The following is a 16,573-nucleotide window of genomic DNA, read 5'->3' as shown; positions in this document are numbered from 1 at the left end:
TCTGGGTGGGGATATTAGCATTTTGAATGCTCTCTGCACAGATGTAGTTATCACTTAATTGACTTTACTTTAGGGAACACTAAAAAATCACTTCACGGCTGTAAAGGAAAAACTTCTGCACATAGTCCGTAACGGCTCTGTTCTGCTATGCAAGAAACCGAGGCTGTTTTACTACCAATGTCACAACGAGGAAGGAGAAAGCCTGCCTCGGATCTGCCACTACACGAGCTCAGTTGTGACAGTCAGCATCTTGCCATTCCTTTACACGTATTCTCGTGATTACCTTCATTAGCTTGAATCACAGCTGTCACCTCGCCTCTTTCTTGGTACAAGGAGAGAAAGTCACCACCAAGTTGTGGGAGTGGGGCCTGTGGTCTCCAGAGGCTCCCAGACCAGTCCTTTCCCCAGAAGGGCAGTGGCTGCTGTAGTTGCCATTTCAGCACAAGGCCCAGCTCATCGCCCACAAGATCAAGTTGCAGCAGTTGGTCTGTAGGTCTGTCTGCCATGCACACCCCTCCTGTCTGAGACTCGGGGTCTGCTCAGCCGCCCTTTCTGTGAGTTTGGAAGCCAGCGGGGAATTCTGCGTTCAGGGCTGCAGCAATTTGTGCTACAAATGGGATTGTAATTGACGGCTCCCCTGAGAGGCAAGTGCGATGTGCAGCGTGCCCGTCTACCCGCTGCACACATGGCTGCTGACAAAGCTCCCAGCTGCCGGGCTGTCCCGCTTGTGCAGGCCGCCTGGCAGGGGGTAGGCACGACTCATTGATCAGATGGAGAGGGCAGGGACGTAGCCACCTTTTTTTCCTGTCCCATTCTCTGTGTCATTTGTGGAGGTGAAGGAACCAGGAGAAGACCAATTTGTTTGTTTTGTTTCTAAACTTGCTCTTCAGTCTTCTGTCAGAAACAAAGAGGGTTCTTCTGAATTTCAAAGGATTCTTGTGGAAAAATAATTGATTATATAATATTTAGAGAGGCTGCAGTCGGACCTGTCGTTTGCCTTATTTTGCCAAGAGCGGTCTCGTCTCTTGCAAACAATACTGTGCCTATATGAATCCAGAGAGTGAATTCTCACTGAGCCCATTACTAGATGGGTGTTTGGTGCCTGAGCACCTTTGGTTTATCACCCTGCTGATTTGCTGAGGACAGCCACTTTTGTGAGAGTTGTGCAGCTGATGTCATTGACGCCCTCAACTCAAGGGGGTCTTTTCCTATAGAATAGTTACTTGGTTTGCTTGTAATGGTTATTTTAAAATTTGCTATCTAAGCATGTTAGGGTTTTATTGGTATTATTCCTTCAACAGCAATATTGGTTACTCCAGGCATTGTTTAAAAGCTTATTTTTTTGCATTTCTTAAAGAGAGATTTGGCTTACAGCAAAATCAGTAAGGGGAAAAGAATTAGGAAATCAAACCCTTCCTTTCCCTTTTCGAACCTCTCGGTTTTCCAACCTCAAATAAGTACGTGAAAGGGGTTTAACAACTTTAAATTGGATTTTGGAATGTCAGATGACTCTAATAGCCTTTGTACACAAATAACAACAGAAGAGCTGATTATTGTTTCTGGGCTCTGCGATGCACTTATGTAATCATTAATCTTGGCACTTCTTTATCTCCAGCAGATTAGGAGGCCACTGTCATTTTGAAGACTGCCATTAAGTAGACTTTGTTAGTGTTTAAATATGTGAAGCTTAACTTTAAGCTTCCTTAATGTATGCAATGGAGGTATCCTGTGCATAGAGCATTGCAACAGAGCTGTTGTAGTAAGTTTCAGTCACATATCTGCTGCCACAGTCTGACCTCAGACGTGGTGGTTTTATGTACAATGTTTGTTAATCAGCATCTGAAGACACTCTGAAAGCTTTTTAAGTGTAAAGCATTAATATTATCTGTTTGAAACAGCAAGCAAACTTGCTTTATCTACTACCTTTGAGTTGGTTTAATCACTGAGAGGCAGGAAATTAAATGCTATGAAATGAGTAGGCAAAATAAAGGGTTTTAATGAAGGTCATAGCACCTAATCTAATTGTGGCAAAGGAAGAGCTTTTGCTAGACCTTTTCTTTTCACAAGCTTGTAATTTTCTAAAAGATTTTTGTGGACAGCTACATTTTTTTTTTCTTTCATGATCCTTGTCATGAAATGGAGGTGGTTTTCAAACACTGAGTATAGTATATACAGACATCATGAGGATATAAAGAGGCACAGAAACAGAGCCGAGTCCAGGGAGATGGCGTGAGCATGGTTGGTGGGGGACAACACTGTAACACATGGTTTGAAGAACATGTTGGGAGAAAATCTTTCTCTTTGGCAGGAGTGTTTTTGAGACTGTTTGATAGACTGATGGTGGGTTTATTTTGTTGTAAGCTAGAGCCTATAAAATTTTCATCTTCTCTGATACCATCCTGCATGTTCTCCCTCCTGGTGCAGTTTTTGGGGACAGGTCATAGTGTTTTCCTCCTGTGCCCTTCTACAAGAGAACATCTGAGGGAGGAGAAAAACGCATGTCCGACTGCAGACAGGCAGAGCTGGCTGCCCTCCCGTGGCTTCCCCCTGGTCCCTGGCCAGCTGGGCGGCCCCAGCCCACTTCATAAGGATGAAGGACTGTCATGTAACTTCATGCAAGTCAATAAAGTACCACTAAGATTACAAAGAAAAAAGTTCTATTACCATGAAGCCAGACTGAGGCAGTCAATGGTCAAGAGAAGGGGAAGAGTGTCAGTTTGAAGTATGGCAGAAATGCCTTGTAAAACCCATTCTAGATGATGGGAGGCGCTAGTACAAAAGCTGCGGGTAGGTAAAAATCGTCATTAGCGAGAAGCATGTGTGGCCATACTTAGTGCAGTGTGTGCAGGTGTCTGTTTCTATAGACCTATGTGGTAGCAGGGTCTGGCAAGTGTGCATGCAACCTATCCAGGTTGTCTTGAGCAAATGGTCAGTGTGGGGGGGAGTGTGTAAGTCTCCTTCTCAAAGCAGTATAATTAAGTGTTCAGAGAAGTTGTACACGTGTTAGGGAAGAATGATGTCAAAACTATACTCTGCATCATTTTTTCACTGTCCAGGCTGTCTTCTAGGCAGTTGTTGTAGAAGTGATGTAGCTTTCCTCTTGATCCCACATTTACACTAATATTGCTCCCTCTGAAATGGGCAGGGGCTGAAAGAAGCATCTTTCTTGGAGAGGAAAACATGATTATTTGTTCAGCAGAGATTTGACCCTGTATCACAAAAAAGGCTGTAAGCTCTTGATAACGTCTGTACTTTCTAATGTCTTCAATATGTATCAGGAGACATGTATCAGCTGTAAATCATTGGTTGGTTTTGGACTTCAGTGACATTTTCTTTTAAATGGAGGAAACATAGGTATAATTAATCTATTTTGTGCTCCCCACTTCAAAACCTAGGTGAGTAGCTGAAGCTACACTGGCTGAAGTGTCCCTCAGTTTCATTAATCCTCTAATGACCTCTGAAGAGGACTTGTGAAGAGGAACTGTGACAAAACAACACGTATACACTAGAAACAGTGGCAATGGAAAGCATCCTTGGATAAAAAAAGTGACCCCGTGTCAGCTAGAAAGATGCAGGATACAGACTCAGAAGAACCTCTTTTGTGAGGTTTGAGGGAATCTGGTTGTGGTTTGCTTCTAACAGCTGTATATTGCAGAAGGAGTTGTGGAATTCATGCTCAGTATTGACTGCCATGTGAATCCAGAAAGGAGGTGTTGGAGGGACTTAAAAATGAGCGAGTGCAGCTACAAGGCTTTTTACTGTTCAGAGTTCTGAAGTTGGTTTTGGTTGTTATTGTTCATCTCTTAGATGAATCATCTGAAAATGAAAATTTAAACTAGACATTTAGAGCACACCTTTGTGAGAAACTAATGATTCTTCTTGGCATACAGCATCAAAGGAAGCCTTTTTAATGACATCAAATTCATGTACAGCCAAAAAGAAAAAGAAAATATCTTAAAAATGCAGATGTAGTCACTTCAGAATGATGGAGTTTCTAGTATGGGTCAAATACTTTTTTTTTTCCCTGCAACTTTTTCTTCTAGAAGTAAATTCAGGTTTTGAGTAGTTTTTCATCAAAGTACAGCTCTCTTGTAAGGAAGTGGCTTCTGCACCAGGCATGTTTGCCTGGCTTTAACTTAATCGTACAAAGTCCCATTTCTCAATACACACAGTGATACATCCTGCAATTTCTGCAGAGGCCAAACCCTTAATAAAATTTGTGCAGCCTGGCAAAATGGCAGGACAGAGCTGAATCATGACAAACACTTTGTTTAAAGGGACGCTTACCTTATAGGGTTCCCCCCTGCTTTGTTACCTCTTCTGCATTCATTCCATATTCCTTTTTCCAAACTGACTGTTCCTATCTTTGGGGAACTAACTACTGAAGTGGAACTTGACTTGGCCAAATAGTAAGTATAAAGGAAAGTATGTGTGTTGTGATAGAGAATATGTGGTGGTGATGGGTTGCTAATTGGAGACAACCTTCTAAGTAGTAGTATCAGGAATTATTAATGCTTGATCTGAAAGCTACGTGTGTATGAGTAGAAGGAATGAAATTGCAGCGTTATCCACAGTTAGATGGTGCTATAGTCTCACTGACCTAATGTCCCTTTAATGATTCAGGAGCCTGTCACCTTGTTAATGAATTTAGTTGAAATTGTTAATAATTTTGACACTGTGTTGCAAGTGATTGGCTTTCCCAGGTGGGTTTTTTTTAATCTAGTAACTGTAGGTGTCATTTGATTTGTGCTAGTAGTCTAATGAGACCATTGAACTGAGATGTAATTTTGCAAATGGCACAAATGTACGTAGCTTCTTAACAAAATCAAATTACTGCAGTTTCATGTTGTATAAAAGGAAGTCTAAGACTAGCACCGTTCTAAAAAGCTAGTAAATGATCCTTCCGTAATGAACACTAGTGTAATTTAACCAGCAACTAAGTTACTCTCATAATCCTGCATACAATAACTATACACTTTGTAACAGGGACTAAAATGATTGCCTTTAAAGTGTTGATAATTTAAGACTGTTTGCAACCTATGAAAAATCATTCAAGTAAAGGTTGTGCTGTGATACTTCTATCTGACCTGCTGAAGTGGTGCTTAAAATTGACGAGTGGTTGGTAAGTTGTTTTCCTACTGCAAGCAAATAAACAGAAATGTTGAGATGCACCCCTAAGCCAGTACATTTAATTAGGGAAAAGAAGGTGGCAGGGCAGTGTCGGACTTAACAAATTCCAGCCTTCAGAAGTCCAGGTCCAACATTGAGAGTAGGAAATTTCATATAAAATGGGGCTCTGTGCATTAATCTGTGGAGCAAATGTCAGAGGTAATTTAGATTTTCACTCCGAAACGCTACATTATTAAAATACTTTCTTTATTAAAATAAAGTCTTTATTAGTTTCTTCCAGAGAATTGGGAAATTGGGCAGAAGTACAAATACATTTAAGCTTTTTGGTACAGGTTTCTTTTTGGTGGGAGGGGGGAGAATATATTTAGTATTGCCCAGCTAGCTCCAGCAAATAAATGTACTTTGAATTATGTTCTCTCGCAAATTTCACTTTCTGTTTTCCTCTCCATTAATACTACAAAATGGAAGACCAACATACAGACACCAGCAAGGAGAAATCGGTATCGATTAGCTTTTCCCAGCGTAAGAGAAAAATAAGTTGCGAAGACTATGAGAAACCTCAGTGTGATTGAGTGTATAAGGGCACTTTCCCTGCCTCAGGGTGCACATGCGTCTTGGCCTACCAGCTCGCTGCTTTTTTTCTTTTTTTTTATTTGGCAGACAATATGCATTGGTTTGTTCTAGCAGCACAGCGGCGTGGTACAGATTGTTTCATAGTAGAACTGTGCTTATGCCCCTGCTGCAGGTGTTCCTCTTCACAAATGCCCAAGGTTAGTGGTTATCTCTAGGAAGAAATTAGGGATGTCAAAACCTGAGTGAACTCTAGAATCCTGTCAAAACATACAGCGTGGACTGACACAAGCACTAGCTTGCTGCTTACTGAATAAGTGCAGTAGCAAATCAGAGCAGAAAAAGTCAGCGTTGGCAGTTACTGTGGTACTAGCTCACACCTATGTTGCTTCTAAAACTTGTATTTTGTGTAATTTTGTCAAGAGCAGTGTTTTGTAGCTGTGTAGTTAAACCTGTAAGCTTTGTTTTTAAAAGCTAAAAAAGGAAACTAACAGTATTCAGATAACTAGCAGTCCTACTGTATAGTTTTGTGGCAACTTTTATCTAAGCAATGCAAAATGCTGGAGATTTGTTTGTCCTGGAGATCTGCTCACTGGTTTCTTGGGTCATAAGATCAAGACCCAAGATTTGGCAGTAAGTACCAGTCACCTAAGATAGCTGTAGATAGAGGTAGAGATAAAGAACGATTATCCTGATTATGTAGATAGAGCAAATGAAACACCAACTAGCATCCCCATTCACACAGCAGATCAGCACTAGAATGAGGGTTATAGTATCTATTTTTTGACATGCAGTTCAGGGCTTTGATTAAAACTATATTATATTTCATTAAAGAGAGTCACATGATTGCAGTGTCAGTGTGTTTTCTTTTCTTGTAAAAAACCCCTGTTTTTCTGAATTGCTTTATTTAACAAGAATTCCCTTTAGCCTAGTCTCCAAATTAATCATACTCCGAACTGTGTTCATCATAGCCAGTATAACTACTGTTAATTTTCAGCCAGAGAAGAAGAGGGGAATAAAATGGTTAAATGTTTATTCATAAGCACCTGAGCCACCAAGAAAGAAAGAGAGAAGTGGAAATATTATGGGACAAAACTGGTGTTTCATGAGATTTGGAAGTCTCTTCTGACTATATTGAAATAAACAAAGCAGTCTTCAAATGCTTTGGTTTTGAAATGCATAGGACATTGCATAGCAACGCTTTCCCCTTCGTTCTTTCCCTGTTCTTGTTCTTCGCCACTAAGTTCGGTTACCGTGTCTTGTTACTGTGCCTGTGTGTTACGTCTAGTGAACGAATCTTCTCCTCCAGTAGAAAAAGACAGAATTTGTATTCAGAGTTGGTGCGTCAGGTTTTCTTGGTTTTATCTTCTCCTCAGAGAGTTAGTATCATTATTCTCTATCTTGCTACAGTGTACATCTCTTGGTGTATATTTCAGCCACCTTCATGATTTGTGTTTAAGTTCGTGAAAGTAGTAACAAAGCTGGAGCTTTCGGAACTTCGTAGACTTCACAAACTGGGAAGATGTTAGTTGTATGCCCTGGGAAGTAACGAGAGATTGATTCTCCAAAGAACTACTTTTCCATGCTCCTGGACAACTGAACACATCCGGATGTGGCAGTCCTGATTATTTTGAGCCTAGGCTTGCAGTTCAGTGGTTTGCTATTATAGTTTGGTCTGTGGTATGGTTTCATAATGCGACCAGAGTCCCAAGCTAGACTTGTCTCTACTTGTCATTCCTTCAACAAGGAGAATCAAATCATCTAGTTTTCAGCTGCAAACTAGACTGCCGGTCTTTTTTCCTCAAAAGTACAAGTGAAAATATGTCTTCAGTTGCTTGGTGATACAACTGTTGAGATCCCAAGTTGCACTGCTGGGTCAAAAAAGAATGAGAACATTTCTGGATGGATAAAGCCAAGACAGTGGAGAGATATAAGACGGTTATACAGAAGGAAAATAAAAATCACTTAGTGTCGCACACATGACTGAGAGGGAGCGAACATCATCTCTTCAAGTGCCTCAAAACTGTGAGCTGGTTTTTAGCTTGTTTGTGCTCCTGAACACTTGCAGAAGCCCTAGATCGTTTGTGTTGGGATTTCTTTTTGGATTTATTTTTCTTTATAAGAATCAAGAATATTATGACGGTCCATTAAGGTTTTCCAGCAATTTTCTATTTGAATATAACATTAAAAATATACATAGAGACCTCACCGCAACAACTTCACAGAAATAGTTTTGCCTATTAGAGAATCCAAACCATTTTCCATATAGCCTTCTTTCATTAGGTGTTCAAGTGTCTTCGTTGAAGACAGTGCTTCATGTAATAGCAAAGCTTTAGTTCTTTAAATTAAAAATTGTGTAAGTAAAATTTCTTGGCTTAAAGTAAAACAATAAACATAAACGTCAGTGATCCTGGCATGAGAATATGAGCTCTTACTGCACTGTTCCCTTTGACGTGTCCAAATCGGTAACAGAGGTTGAAAGAACTTAGATTTATTCCTAAAAGTCAGTCTTGCAAGCCCCAAAAGTGCTCAGGTTGTTCCGTACTATTTATCGTGCATCTCCTTTAATACTCTTTGAAGCCAAATGTTTTTAGCATTACGGAGTGCTGCACGGTATCAAGTGACCTACTAAGAGGGATCCAGCTGTGTTCAGGCCCAAAGATCTGGTCTTGGCATTGCAGCATTTCTGCCTTGTGTGTTTGAGGTGTTGCTCATACTTTACTTTTAATTAATACTTTGGTGGCCATGTTCGTTTCTACTCCACCCATCACACCCACAGACTTCAAAGGATTTGTACCAGCATAACCTCAGTATTTATTTTATTTTATTACTAGTGTGATTTCCTTAGGAAACAAGGCTTGGAGAGGTTGTTTGTGTTTGTCTGGTTTTCTGCCCATCACCCCAATCCTCCTCATTTCCAAAACTATTTCAGCCAAGCTTGAGAGCATCAGCAGTTCCAAAGATGTGTTCCTACACGTTTCATGAAAGTTGAAAAACATACCCAGAAGGACACCCAACTAATACTCCACCGAGGGATAGTGCGCAGCCTGAGCTCAGCTATAGATAGGAGAATTTGTAAAGGAGAGGAAGATGCAAGGAATGTCCCACGTGCTGGGAAGGCTTCTGCTGGAACTTCAACCTTACTAGACCCCAGAAAATCCAACAGTGAGACACAAATCTCCAGGATACCAGGCTTTGTTAGTTCTTCTCAGGAGCTTCTTCTACTAGCCATATCATTGCAATCTCCAGTGGGCCTGCTCGTGGCCAGAATGCCGTTATGGTGGGGATTGTATATAGAATAAACAATCCTTTCACACAAGGAGTGGGCAGGTAAATTCCATCAGCTCTTGATCAAAACACTTACTGTGTGTTCTAAAAATGCCTCAGACATCTACCAACCAGCTGTCATCCTTAGAAGTACACGGGGTTTAAGTATTTTGATACATATGAGTGGACAGATGGTCACTTAACGTAGTGTATTAATGGAATGGGCAGAGCTGTGCTGCCACTGGCTTTCAGTTCAGTAGAACTGCAGCGTTTGTAAGCTGCAGGTGTTCGGAGGCAAGTAATTTGCAGCCAGCTCAAATTACTTAGGGTACATGACAGCAAATTATTTAGGTAATGAAGCTGAAAATGCGGGAAGATTAGAATATTATATAGTAAAATCATTCCTTGTTAATTCAGTTTGTGATCAGATATTATGTTGCTTTAAATACCACATTACATGCAGTACCCTTGTTTGAGTCAATGAATATGTATGAATGTCGGTGAATATGTATGCCTCCTAATTTAATCAATATCCTTACAGACAGCACTAGCAGTGATGTCTGCCACAAACTGCATCCCTTTAGAAGCAGGTTAGCCCAATTTGTACATGTATCATTTATTTCAAAGCCCTTCTGAATTAGCTGCAAAATTGTACATACCCTGTGAGGTGGGGGACAGGCGAGCTACATTCAGGGAAAAAAATTTAAACCTTTCTTGCAGTCAAAGAAGGGATAGCTTCTTAAGCAGTACCCTGAGACCCAGGAGATACCAGCTGCAGTCCTGGCTGTTGTCTGTACCCTACATCTAGCCTTGAGGAAAGTCCTCAGTCCAGCTAGCAATTTTGGTTAGGGTGCTTTCTCTGGGAAGCCAGTGGATCGGGGAAGGACGCTCAGTGCCCAGAGAGGTTTTAAGAAACAGAGACTGGTCTGGCAGACTAACCAGTATGTGCTTAAGTCCATCTTTACTGAGTCAAAAAGGAATGTGTATACCTGGAATTTCGTGATACCGCTGCCTGGAGAGCTGAAGGGTGGGAGCTGTGATGGGGAACTCCATAGAAATGCTCTTATCTCAATGGTGCCAGCGTACACAGGCGATTGGGACCCTGTGTACCACGGGAGGGGAAGGGAGCACTTCCTACATAGTTTTTCCTTTCCAGAAAATGTGAACTTTTCAATTCAGAAATAGTAAGAGGCAGTAGGATTCACCTTTCACCTTCTAAAAGTTAGGCTTGTCATTAAGGCATTGTTACATTTCTTCTCTGGTGAGTGAAGAGGAGGCATCTCCACTTGGGTTCATTTCGCTTGTCTTGAATGAAGTGAATCACGCCCCTTCTCCCTTTTTCCTTCTCACTTTCGCTTTCTCCCTCCCTTTCTTTTTCTCTCTCTTTCTTCCTCCCTTCCTCATCACTCTAGGAGCAGACAAGACAATTAACTTCGGCTAACTAACTACCCAACTTTCAAGATAGCTCAGGTCAGCTTAGGTGAATCTCACCTAAAAGGCAGGAATGGGGACCAGTTTTTGCTTCCATTGAAGAGCCCATCCCAGGATACCACATCTGAGGTTTCATACCTGTTGCGAATTGGAAAAAATGTGATGTGTGTGAAGGTACAATTTTAAAATAACAGTGTGAAAGCAGGAGGAGGAATGGGAAAATCCTTTTTCTACCCCAAGACAATTAATTCAGTAGAAACAAACATTTCATTCAGACACACTAATGGGGAGGAAAAAACTTCTGTCTTTGGAAAATAATTTTTTCTTTTGAAAAATGTTTTCTTTGGGGTGGACTGGTAATACGCTTTGTGTTGAGGCTCAGTGTGATGCTACATAAACGGCAGAACTGGGGAGAAAGATGCCCCGTGCTTTACTTGGCTATACGGGCTCTTGTCCTGATTGGAGTCTGCCCAAGGAGTTAGAAAAGAAGAAACTGAAGATTATGATGAGCTTGTACAGAGCATTTCCTTACAAATACAGAGTTAGATTTCTTTCCTTCTCTACTGCTCAAACCAGACAAGGAATAAAGCAGCATTTCATGATGCGGGGATTAATAAAGAGGGAGAGGCTGTCTAGAGGGGTTGGTTGGGGACGGAGCTTGAAAAAGGCAGGCAAGCCTGGTGAAACTGTTCCAGATTTGGGGAAAGAAGTGAAGCCTGGAGTAGGAGGGAATAAAGCATATTCTTCTGTTCCGGATGCCAAGAAGCGATGTCGTTTAGTGCTCTCTCTGGTTGTCTGGTAGGCATGTTCACTAGGAATTAGGTGGAGGCAATCATGTAATTCAAGCATACCAGAGCTACTTCAGACAATTGCCAAGTGAAGACACAGTGGATGGAGGAAGAAGAAAGGTTCAGGGGAAAAACACAGGCTTTTTTCCCCTGTAATACTTGGGCTCAAGTTCCTGTTCTGTCTGATTTTGAGCAAATCAAAGTCTGCACTCAATTTTCCTGCTGTAAAATGAAGATCAGATGACATTACAGCAGAAGGAAGGATTACTAGACGTTCCAGTGATAGGATTAGCTACATGTTAGTCACATATACTGAGAGATCTTAGTGGATGTCAGGTGCCCTTTCCTACGGAGATGAGTTTGCCTTGTGTTTGACATCAGTTCGTAGTGATTACTACCTCCGGCCCTTAATGGTCACTTCTCTCTCTCGGGAGCTGTTTCTGTAGCAACTTGTTCGATGCTTGTGGTGGGTCTCTGTGCCTGAGCTTGCATTTGTTGCTCTTGGTGGTTTGTTTGGGCTTTTACTCCTATTCATTGCTGCCTTTGGCACAGGACATCCTTGGTAGTATTCTGGAGCACTGTTATTTCAGGGTGTGAAAGATTCTTAGGCCTTTAATCTGGGAATACAAACTACATCTGTCACCTGGGTATCTGTAGTGGTTTCTAAGCAACCACAAGAGTTTTTTTTTTTTTCTGCAATTCATATTTAAGAAATAATTTGCTCATGCAGGAACCAGAATCAGCCTGAGCACCACCCCAGGAGACAGAAATTGTAAACTGTAATTTAGGCTAATTCTAGTCTAAAGCATGAATTAGAGTATTTTATATAATCTTGGAAAATATACCATATAAATATATGTAAGCACAGAACAGGTACAATTAATGTGAGCACAGTAGGAAGCTTTAAGTAACTCTGGGAATGTGAGAAACCAAGTTGGAACATATTCTTGACATGTAAAAATATTTCCCACCTGCCTTGTTTGCATAAGAACAAGGTTTTAGCAAGTACATATTTGCATGTCAAAGTTAAAAGTGGGGAAAATATTTTCACCCTTGTAAGAAAAATGCATAATCTTGGCACAGGCAATTTGCATTTAGTAAGTTTAAAGTACCTAAGTCCTTTCATGCTATATGGAAAGTGTATGAACTTGCGACAGGGATTCCATTTCAATGAGTTGATTTGCAAAGGCAACCATGTGGAGCAGTAATTGATCTGATGTCTTTCTGTGCATTAATTTGTAATACAATTGGTTATGGCAGTCCCAAGCCATTTATGCTTCTGAGTTTCATCCCACTGTCCCGTATCTCAGAGTGAAACGGTAAGTTGAAGTTTTAAATGCTGCGTGCTTAATTGAAAGTAAGTACCTTGAAGATGTAGTAAATTTGAGGAAACCTGCAATTCTAAACTTACAGCTGATTTGGTGCCGCTGCTAATACGCACAACGGTTGGCAAATGCTGGCACAGCTGCAGCCTGTGAATCTGTGGAGATTCTCTTCTAACGGTAAAGCACCCTGGAAAATGCATTTGGGACTAATTAATGGCACCTTTTAGACTGTTAGTAACCAAGCTTTAGGCCATCACTTTGAAGGCATGTTACGTTCCTTCAGAAACGCTCTGCAAATGTCCTGTTGCTTAATAAATAGGGATTGCATAGACAGGCTTCATGGGTGATTTAACTAATGTGCTGGATATTGTAGATAAACAAGATCCAATTATATCATACCTATTCAAAACAAGGCAGTAATTATGTATATAAAAGTGAAATGTAAAAAATACATTGCCATACAAAATACATACATTGTTGAGATAAGCCTTGTCACTACCCTGTCAGAGGAGTTGGAGAAGGCTGTTGATTCACTGTAGCAGAGTAGAAAAATAATCATATATTGAAAAGGGACAACTGGGAGTCAGTAGAGCTATTGCGGAATTTGCCCACAGGATTGCTCTCTGAATTTGAACTGCACATTCTACAAATTCTGAGTTTCTGTGAATTTCATTCTGTTGTTCAATTCGTTGATGTGAAGTGGGGTTATGCTACCCTTTCTGCTCAAAGCTTTGTTCGTAAACGTACGATGCTCTAGTAATAATTAATGTAACACATTAATAAAATAGCATACACTTTATTTTTCCCTTTTATTAGTTCATTTCCTGCTCCATTGTGTTTAATGTGTTAGCTGAGAGCAAAGTGAAATTAAAATAGTTTTTTGGAGGACTGCAGGGAAGAAGTATTTCCTTCCTTAAGTGTCCTAATCAGACCTTTTAATTTCAGCCCATCATTTTGTTGCTGCAGGGAAGGTGGGGGATTAAAGGTCAAGAATGCAAAGATCCTTATGATGGAAGCAGATGCAAGTGGTGTTCTGCTGTATGAAAATATTTTGAAAGCTGCTGGTACAGAACTGTCAGGAAAACAGCAATGTAGTCCCATAGCTGCTGGGCACTGCTTTCCTCAGCAGAGCATTTTAGCTGCTATGAGGTTCCTGGGAGCAAATGCATACTATTTCGGGTACTACTCAGCTGCTCCGATCGTTGCATTTGATGTCATCTGGAGAACATTTTGAAGGAGTATTTTAGCACAGTCAGTGCTGTGCTAAAAGTCTTCCGGTCTTCTAGTTTATAGTTATAGTTTTGGCCTGATCCTGAGCTATGATGTTGGGCTGCAATGAAATGGAGTACACAGTAGCATTGGGAGGTGATTCTTGTTTAATAATAAGCAATTGGTTAGGGTTTTAATGGCATGTAAAATGCAATGTTTGTAAGAGCGGACATGACTTTTTGAAAACAGTGTTAAGCGTACAACTGAAGTTAAGCTAAGGCATTGTAAGACAGTATTAGATGCAATTTTGTATGTTGTCACAGTCTGGATAGCCATAAACTGGATGAAATAAAAGCTCTCTGAGACAATCAGGCATCTTGAGAATGGATTCCCGTTCCTCACGGGAGATTAATAACACTTCTGATGTTAATATATCACAGTTAGAGACACAGCAAGAGTTGGGTTTGTACTCCTGTTCGGACTAAGCTGGTTCAGGAAAACTAATGTATATCCTGATCCTAACAACACTGCGGCAGAGAAAGTGCTTTCTGGGGGTTTTTTGGTTGTCTACCTAATGTGTACAGTCTGTGTTTGTGTGAGCACATGCAAGCGTATGTAAAATGTGGACTGCTGGTCTTTGATACTGTAAAGCACTGCCTCAGCACGGTCCTATCCAAAAAGACTTGCTAGCAAAATGACTGCAGCCATATACTCCAATGGCAGTTGAAGAGGTATTCATGAGCCTACAGGAGTCCCTTCTTAAATCCATGTATTCAGATGGGAAGGTGCTGTGATGTAGAGATAGATGCAGGGAGTTTTGTCACACGCTAAACTGAATTCAGTAGGTATGTTTTATATGTATGAAGTTCAATTTAAAAAAATAGGGCTTTCATATCACGTATCTCTATGGCATTTTCCAGTCTGCGCTGACTCCTTTGTTTTTGTAAGTTGACTAGAATACTGCTGTATTTTCCTCCCTTGTTTGTTCTGTGGTAGCTAATATACAAATATGTACTGATAATTCACTTTCAATTCAGATATGTGAATTTTGGATTTCTCGTGTAAAATGTAGTTGCTGTTTACCTTGTTACTTCTCTTTCGGATTGGCCGGTCATGTGAACTGGATGGCATGACGGTGACCCCTCTGGTAAAGGTGTTGCATTCATTTTCAGGCAGGGCAAACTTTAAAATTACCTTTTACGATCTCACAGGAGTAAGATTGGAAGAAACCTTTCTAGTGTTGTCGTAGCTCTTCGGCCAAAATGTGAACTCTCCTATTCTTTTTGGCTTTGAAATGCTGATTCTAGCCTTCTTGGGGGTTCTTAAACACCTTCTCAAATGACCCATTTTAATAACCCAAAAGCTATTATATAACGAGCAGCCATAATTTAGTCCAAAGCTCTAGGGGACCCTTGCAGTTCAGCAATGAATAGTTAATGCAGTATAATGTTTAGCAGGTTATTAGTTTTCACTGTACAAATGCTGATCAGGGAATGCTTTTATAAGGTGTTTAAAAGAAAATGTAATTAACTGGTTGCGTGCTTCTGTTGCAGCTCAAATTGAAATTATTCCATGCAAGATCTGTGGAGACAAATCATCAGGAATCCATTATGGTGTCATTACATGTGAAGGCTGCAAGGTAAGCTTCTGAAATACTAAGTCTTAAAACAGCATTTAGCCTTTTGATAGTGATTATTTTCCTTCCTTTTTTAAAGAGCAAGCATTGTGCCAAAGTTGGATTGGTGGATTCTGTTTCAAAGAATATGAAATCAATTGGGGATTCTGAAGTACTGGTTTTATTTGGGTTTTAAATAGGGCATTTCTGTCACACACACACAGAGGCATATTTCAGGAGAAGCTTCAAAAATCATGCAGTTGTGCTGTGTGTCCTGTAAATGGTCACTCTGTGAATTAAGCAGAAGAGGTACAGAAAGATGATCCGCTTCTAGCATACCACAAAGAATCTATTCTGTGGGTTCACTTGAGAGGGAGTTTGTGGCTTTCTTGAATCTCCCTCTCCGTTTTTGCTTTGCAAATTGCTAAGAAGCTGTGCTGAAATACGTGAGAACTCTCAAGGCTTCTCAATTTTCTTTTGTAATCTGCTACAGTTACAAATCTATTCTGCTTGGTATGGAAGATAATGTTGCACAAATAGCACATGCTACTGGTGTTAAGCATACTCAGGTCTGCCTGGAAGCAGTGCCTATTCCTTGCAATGCAACCGTTGCTGTGTAAGGTTTAGGCTTTGGATTTTTTCCTGGATTTGTACCTTCAGTAACTCTTGTGAACAAGGATTACACTGGTATTTATATTTTGTTTAGTTTGTCTCTCACAATGAATAATTAAATCAGACAACGCTAACACTAGGCCAGAGTGCTGTGAAGCTAATAACTCCTTTTTATCACTAGTACAGAATTACAGCACTAGCTTGGGAATGACACAGTGTGCACAGCTGTGCTCTAGCTTGTTGCTTTCCTCATGTATGTATGTGTTGCAATCCCATGCTGATAGGTTTTCCACTGTTGATCTACACTTCAGGTGTGATGAATTTATATTTATGACAGTTTTTAGTCTGCTCTCCTGACTTGCTTGATACTACCACCCATCTTCAAAAAGTAACTTCCTTGCTTTCGCATTATAGAGATGTCTGTTGTGTTCTTCCAAGGAAGATTTTTGTGTTTTCATTAACACATTCTCTCAGTCTCATGGAAGCATTGGTAAGAAGGAAGGGGGGGAAAAAGGAAAAATCTAAGAATGTTAGAATGATATGGGACAGCACCTTCTGCCCTTTGTACTGCTGTTGCTATGGAAAATGCAAGAAATGCACTTAAAACGCATTGATAGTAAAGTGGT

General features: G+C 40.5%; 1 protein-coding gene across 1 annotated transcript in view; it reads left to right on the top strand.

Moving 5' to 3' along the window:
* The window catches only part of RORA (RAR-related orphan receptor A), a 116,785-nt gene that overhangs the window by 75,983 nt on the left and 24,229 nt on the right, over positions 1-16,573 (top strand). The window contains exon 2 of the mRNA XM_009330047.1: positions 15,274-15,359. The gene's annotated coding sequence lies outside the window, so the exon portion shown is untranslated. The remainder of the gene's footprint in view (positions 1-15,273; positions 15,360-16,573) is intronic.

Source organism: Pygoscelis adeliae, unplaced genomic scaffold (assembly GCF_000699105.1).
Source record: "Pygoscelis adeliae isolate BGI_AS28 unplaced genomic scaffold, ASM69910v1 Scaffold298, whole genome shotgun sequence".
Lineage (NCBI taxonomy): Eukaryota > Metazoa > Chordata > Aves > Sphenisciformes > Spheniscidae > Pygoscelis > Pygoscelis adeliae.
Note: the sequence above shows the minus strand (reverse complement) of the source record. Positions and strands in the feature narration are given on the sequence as shown.